Here is a 7626-nt window from a genome sequence, read left to right as displayed (position 1 = left end):
TTTATTTTGTCTGTTTGAGTTTCAGTCACTTCTCACCAAAGAACTACAATGAACACAGAGATTTACGTTATCTTCAATCTTGTCCTTTTCAACTGGACCCATTTGGAGATTACTTGTTGTACCAATTCAGTTCAACACTTGAGCAATTAGGGTGTTGTGAGGATGTGTGGAGGAGACTGGGACCACAAGATGAACAGGACAGTCTTTGTCCTCGTTGATAAGGCCTGCTCCTTTTAATATAACTGTAGCCATTTTATATTTAGTCTTCATTTTGCTCATAAGGTGAAATTAAGTTCAGGTTCTCAGACTCTGCGTCCCAGAAGTAATTATTTGTAACTGACACTGAAAATTTCTCCTAAAAGTTCACAATGCTATGGATGTATTACTCATGCTCTGTTATCTCAGTACACTGGAAACCCCCTAACCACCACCTCACTTACCTCACTTAGGACCAATCAGCTTAAAGGTCAGCTGATAATACTTTGTCTAGCTAGCCGAAATGTAATACTGCTCCCTCCCCACCGTCTTCTGAGCTTGATTTTCCTATAAAAAATTTGCCCTATGTGCAAACCAGTGTCACAGTCTTGCTTCTGGGTCTTCCCTGTGACCCTGATTGATCAGCCTGAATTAATCATTCACTAAACCTCTATCCTAACTGAGATTAGTGTCCAAGTGGTCAGTGTGCAGCTATTCCAGATCCCAACATTTTGGGGGCTCATCTGGGATAGCCATCTACCCTTGAGGCTCCCATCAGATATTATTTATTTATTTATTTATTTATTTATTTATTTATTTATTTATTTATTTTGAGACAGGGCTTCTCTGTATAGCCCTGGCTGTCCTGGAACTCACTTGATAGCCATCTACCCTTGAGGCTCCCATCAGATATTATTTATTTATTTATTTATTTATTTATTTATTTATTTATTTATTTTGAGACAGGGCTTCTCTGTATAGCCCTGGCTGTCCTGGAACTCACTTTGTAGACCAGGCTGGCCTCGAACTCAGAAATCCACCTGCCTCTGCCTCCCAAGTGCTGGGATTAAAGGCATGCGCCACCATGCCCGGCTTCCCATTAGATATTATTGAACACTAGAAAAGCCAGCCAGGACCTTCGTGAAGGAAGTACATAACTCTTTGCTGTTTGGGTTTTGTTTCTGGTGTGGTCCAGACCTCCAGGGCTCATAGAAGAGAAGATGGACACAACACTACTCTTCAAACCTGGGGACAGAGGCCGCTCTGGTTTCCCCCTGGGTGAAGGGGGACAGATTGCAATCCACCCCTTTGGACTTGGTGGAGACTATCATCTGGGAGTTCCACTACCCATTGTTGTGCTCATTTTTAAAACCGGTTCTGTCAGTGTCTGTTTTTTGCTTTCAGTCTGTTTGTTGGCACTGTTCTCTCTGTAACCTTAAGTTCTATTATGGTGCAATTCTTTTTCCCTTGACATCTATCTTGAAGCAATTTTGTGTCATTTCCAAGACTTCCAGAGAGCCACCAACCTGTCTGGCAACCAAGCTTTCCTGGTAAACTCAGGGCCCTTTGTGAACTCGAGTGACATCTGAGAGGTCTTTTAAGATCCCTGATCTCCTTCTGATCCAGACCATCGTTCTCTGTCATCTGGGTCACCCTGACCAGGCCCCTTGTGTCATTGTCTGGTGGTATCTGTTAGCAGACCCTCCCCATTGGTTGAAGAGTCAAGCCCCTCCATCACCACAAACATGGTGGAGAAGGCAGTCATCATCGAGCACCCTCACTCTTTCTCCATCAAATGTGCCACTTGTCACCCACTTCCCATTCTCTGTCAACTTGAGGACAACATGCCACCCCTTATCAGATGCCCCAGTACCTGAGGCTCCGGTCACACCCTCAGCACTACGTCTGTCTTCCTTCTCCTCCTCTTCCCGCCCCCCCTTCCTCCTTCTCCTTTTCTTCCTCCTCCTCCTCTTCAACCTCCTCATCTGCCAAAACTAGTCCACCCCATATTCTATAGGTACCCTCTTTGCCTCCTCGACAGAGGCTTTCCCTTTATGTGCCATTGACCCCCCCGCCCTATGCACAAACAACCAGGAGGAAGAAATGTCCTTCTGGGCCTATCAACCTTTCTCCACTAGTGATATCTGCAACTGGATGGAAACCCCAGGGTCCAATTTCTCTCCTGGAGACTATTCTTCATACCCACCAGCCCACCCAGGATGATATCCAACAAGTCCTATAGACTTTCTTCACTCTTGGGACCACATTGGGTGGGAGACCCATAAACTTGTTCCTGGGGACAACAAGGGACCAATCCTTACACCCATTAGCAGTCATTTCTCCCCTCTCAGGAAACATTGGCAACCACCCATCTGCTTTTTTTTTGACCGTTTACAATTGACTTTTTTGAACATTTATTTGCTCATCAATGGAGTCATTTGGGAAGTGGTCTTAGGTGTGTATAGTGGTGTATATCTGTAGTGCCAGCGGGCTGAAGGAAGCAGGAAGATCACAAGTTCAAGACCAGATGAACCACAAAGCAAGACCCATCTCAAAAAGGTTAACTTTTGTGACTCACTTCACTCACACTGTGTGGTACCTCAAGGCTCATTCGGGTTGTGGCGTGTACAGCTGGTGTTGCTGGCCAGACCATGTTTGGTTGCCTCTCATTGTTGAAGGGAGTTTGGGTGGTTTCCACCTCTTGGATATTCTGAGTATAGCTGCTATGAATATTCATGCATAAGTTATTGTGTAGATCCACATTTTTCAGTTGTCTTGGATCTATACATAGGGATGGAATAGCTGGTTCATGCAGCAGCTATAAATATAACTTTTTGAGGCATTACCAAACTCTTGTGCAAAGAAACTGTACCCACTTTCGCTAATGTCAGTGATGAGGGGGGAATGCCAACTTCACCAGATCCTTACTGACAGTTGTATTATTCATTTATCTTTTTAATTTTAGCTGTCATGATGCATTTGAAGTAGTATCTCATTGTGGTTTTGATTTACATTTTTCTTTTCAGAAAAGATTTATTTATATTTGTAGATGAGTGTTTTGCCACTATGTATGTCTGTGCATCACATACACAGCTGTGGTCTCAGAGGCCAGAAGGTGTCTGATCTCCTGGAACTGGAAAACATATGGTGTGAGCTGCCAAGTAGGTGCTGGGAATGGAACCAGGGTCCTCTGAAAGAGCAGCCAGTGCTCTTAGCCACTGAGTCATCTCTCTCCAGCCCCTGATTTGCATTTTTCTAACAACTAATGATGTTGAATAATATTCAAATGTTTTGGGGACATTCATACACCTTCTTTGAAGAAGTATTTATTAATTAAATTCAATACTTACAATCAATATTTGAGAAGGGAAAGTGGGAGGAAAAGGAGAAGTTCACCTACATAGGGAACTTGAGGCTAGCCTTGGCTACATGGGATCCTGCCTTAAAAGCGGAATGAAATTCCTCAATATTTCAATTGGGTTGTCTTTTTGTAGAAATTCTTGATACATTATGGGTATCAAACCTTCATTGGTTATACAATTTGCAATTTTCTCCTATTGGGTTGCCACTTACAATCTTTTGTATATGTGTGTGTGATGTATGTACTCAGTATGGATATGTGCCTGCTGGCTCCAATGTACATGTGTGCTTATGTGTGTGCAGACCAGAGATCAACACTGGGTGTCTTTTTTTTGTTTGTTTCTTTGTTTGGTTTGGTTTGGTTGAAACGGGATTTCTCTGTATAGCCCTGGTTGGCCTGGAACTTGCTCTGTCTGCCTCCTGAGTGCTGGGATTAAAGGTGTGCACCACCACTGCCTGGCTTTTACCTTAATTGCTCTCTACCTTAATTTTTGAGACAAGGTCTCTTACTGATGCTGAAGCTCAGTGGCTAAACTCCTTTTTGCCTTCCCAGTGTTGGGATTCCAGAGATGGGGCTTTTGTGCAGGTGCCAGGTCCTCATGCTGTCTCAGGGAGCACATTACCAGCTGAGCCTCCTTTCCAGCCCCTCTTCCCCATATGAGACAGAGTCTCTCTGCTTTGAAGCCCAGGCTGTCCTGGAACTCCATATGTGTGTGCTACCATGCCAATGCTCTGTTGTTCCTTTTGGATGATGCCAACTGGTTTGTTTATTTAATCCTATTCCTTTTCAAACTCTTGGCACTTGGGGTTGAACCTCTGTTCTTCTTGCTTTTTATGTAGCATCTAAGAAAGCAACCCCCAGCCCCAGGTCATAAGACCCTTTGTTTCTTCTAAGACACCTATTGCATTAGCTTTTGGTTTTAGATCTTTAATTCCTTTGGATTCATTTTTATCTATGATGTGATACAGGCACTCAACTTCATTCTTTTGCATAAGGAAATCCAATTACCCTGTTATTTGTGGAGAAGGCTATTCATTCCCCTGCTGAATTGTCTTGGTTCCCTTGTGGATGCTCAATTGACCACAAACAACAGGGCTTTCTTCCTCCCATTCGACTCTTAGTGCGGTTTTAATTAACTTGTATTTCTTTCTTTTTGAGTTATATGTTTAAAGTTTAGTTTTGTTGTGTATGTGAGTTGTCTGTCTGTTGCTTTTGCCAAATTTTTAACAGGAAGTCTTTGGATCCCCTTTCCCTCTGATTTTGGAGGCTTTCAAATATTCAAAGAATCCATCCTTTTTCTATGACTCATAAAGAAAGCAGTTCCTCCCTGTTGGTCACTTGTCTTCTGATTTGGATTATAATGAGGTTCAGTCAGGTGAGAAGCCTTATTTTATTATTCAAGTGAATCAATGACTTTTTCTACACCTGGCTCTGTGGTATATTTTAATAGCCTTTCCCTGTACCCAAGTTGTAGAGTAATTCAGCCATGCTTTCAGATAGTCCTTGCCAGGCATTTAATCTTATATTTTATGTTGTGACTCTAACAGTGATCCAATCGGGACTTATCTTTGTTTGTGGAGTTGGGAATGAATAATAGAATTTTTTTTTGCAAATGGTTTTCCACTCACTCCAATATTATTAAATTTTTTACCTTTCGCATGTTCTTCGGTTGAGCAACCACACTCCAGTGCGTGATCCCACATCCGATACTATGTGGACAGCACAAATGGGAATCAGTGGCCTATAAAAAGATTAAAAGAGGACACAAGGGGCTGGAGAGATGGCTCAGAGGTTAAGAGCACTGACTGCTCTTCCAAAGGTCCTGAGTTCAAATCCCAGCAACCACATGGTGCCTTACAACCATCTGTAATGAGATCTGACGCCCTCTTCTGAAGTGTCTGAAAACAGCAACAGTGTACCCATACATAAAAAAAAAAAAAAAAAAAAATCTTTAAAAAAAAAAAAAAAGAGGACACAAGGATGGGAAGGGTCCCAGTAGATGTTTTCTCTGGGAAGAGTTAGGGAGAGGAGTGGGGTATGATTATAATCAAAATACATTGTATGCATAGATGAAAAAATCTCAAAAATTTATATTTTAAGATACCATCTTTAGGCTAAGCTCAGTGGTAGAATATGTGCCTAGCATGTTCAAGACACTGGATTTAATAATCCCATTGGGAGAAAATAACTTCTGAACCAAATATGAAGCAAGCTTTATTAAAGACTGGCCAAAACCATTGGCACTGGCCAGGTCCATCCCCAGGACTCCAGAGAATGGCACAAGGTACATTAATCAGAGGGTTATAAAGGTAAACCCACAAATCTACAAACTTCCTGCTTTTGTTCAATCCGGGGCAAGCATACATCCTGATGTATTTCCTGTCTATATATCTGCTGCCTATGTGTGATAAAGCACATATCCCGTGTAACTGGTGCAATCATGCTTGTTTACAGAGTCGAAAATACATGCCTTGTTATCTTATATGAACAACAGCCTCCAGCATCCAGGAAGTTGTCTTTGGGCAAGTGGGGCTTCCAGGTTAGAGGCATTTTTGTTGTATAGATGTCTTAAGCACAGTAGTTTAACCTTAAAACATATGCACGCAGCATCAGAGTTCCAGCTGGGCCTGGTAGCTCACACCTGTAATTCCAGCACTTGGAAGACTGAGGAGGGAAACTAACTGGAAGTCTGAGGACAGCCTGGGCTACCAAGTGAGACCAAAAGATAAAGCAAAATGCAGAGCTCCATCTTGATCATGTACAGGGCAGTACCAATCTAACCATCTCATTTTAAAACGTTTGGTAGTTTTGTTTGGATTGAGTTAACTTTATCTGCTAATCTGGCGAGAAAGAAGAATCATCTACTTAGAGAACAAAGAGCATCTTCTCTTTCGAGCAATTGCTTCTGTCTCTTTGAACATTTTCCTCATATACATATCCCTGGGTTTTATTATCATAAATTGTTTTCCTATGTTGCTAGGAATTTCTTGTATTAAATTTACTTGCTGATTGTGTGCACTGGACACAAGACAAGTCTTTTGCTGCTGGTTTGTATTTGATTCTCTCTCTCTCTCTCTCTCTCTCTTTCTTTTTTCTTTCTTTTGGTTTTTCGAGACAGGGTTTCTCTGTATAACCCTGGCTGTCCTGGAACTCACTTTGTAGACCAGTCTGGTCTCGAACTCAGAGATCCGCCTGCCTCTGCCTCCCAAGTGCTGGGATTAAAGGCGAGCACCACCATGCCCGGCTTGCTTTGATTCTCTGAAGTTTATCAGGTACAGTACATTGTCGAGGAGAGGTAACAATATATATGCTTTCCCAATTGCTTTTACATTTTTTTTCCTTGAAACAGGGTCTCATGTATCCTAGTCCGTCTTTGAATTCCAGCATTTCTTGTCTCTACTTCCTCAACGCTGAGATTATAGGATACACTACTAAGGCTGTTTTTTAATTTCCTAATTTTTTTTATTTTATATTTTTCTTTTATTTGTTTTTGTTTTTCAAGACAAGGTCTCACTATGTAGATGAGGCTGGTATTGAACTCACAGAGATCAGTCTGCCTCTGTCTGATCGAATGTTGGGATGTATGTGCCAACCACTATGTCTGGCTAAATTTTGTTTTTCAATTAGCTTGAAAAGTAGTAAGCCTGGGTGGTGGTGCATGTCTTTAATCTCAGCACTGGGAGGCAAAGGCAGGCAGATCTCTGTGAGTTCCAGGCCAGGCTGGTCTACAAAGTGAATTCTAGGACATCCAGTGCTATAGAAAGAAATCTGTCTCAAGCCAGGCATGGTGGCACACGCCTTTAATCCCAGCACTCGGGAGGCAGAGGCAGGTGGATTTCTGAGTTCCAGAACAGCCTGGTCTATAGAGTGAGTTCCAGGACAGCCAGGACTATACAGAGAAACCCTGTCTCAAAAACAAGCAAACAAACAAACAAACAAACAAACAAACAAAAAAGAAAGAAAGAAAGAAAGAAAGGAAGGAAGGAAGGAAGGAAGGAAGGAAGGAAGGAAGAAAGAGAGAGAGAGAGAAAGAAAGAAAGAAAGAAAGAAAGAAAGAAAGAAAGAAAGAAAGAAAGAAAGAAAGAAACCTGTCTCAGAAAACAACAACAAAAAGTAGTACCCATCTCATTTCCTAATGGGTTTCTATACTAACCCTGATCCTCTCCTCTGTTTCTGTTCCTCTGTGTGTGTGTGTGTGTGTGCGTGCAATACAATTTTCTCAATTCTCATGCCAAGTTTAACTTTCTAAAAAAAAAATTACTTTATTTTACGTGTATGGATGGTTTGCC

Source organism: Mus caroli, unplaced genomic scaffold (genome assembly GCF_978045245.1).
Source record: "Mus caroli unplaced genomic scaffold, Mus_caroli_1 scaffold_13, whole genome shotgun sequence".
Taxonomy (NCBI): domain Eukaryota; kingdom Metazoa; phylum Chordata; class Mammalia; order Rodentia; family Muridae; genus Mus; species Mus caroli.
This window is presented reverse-complemented; position numbering follows the sequence as displayed.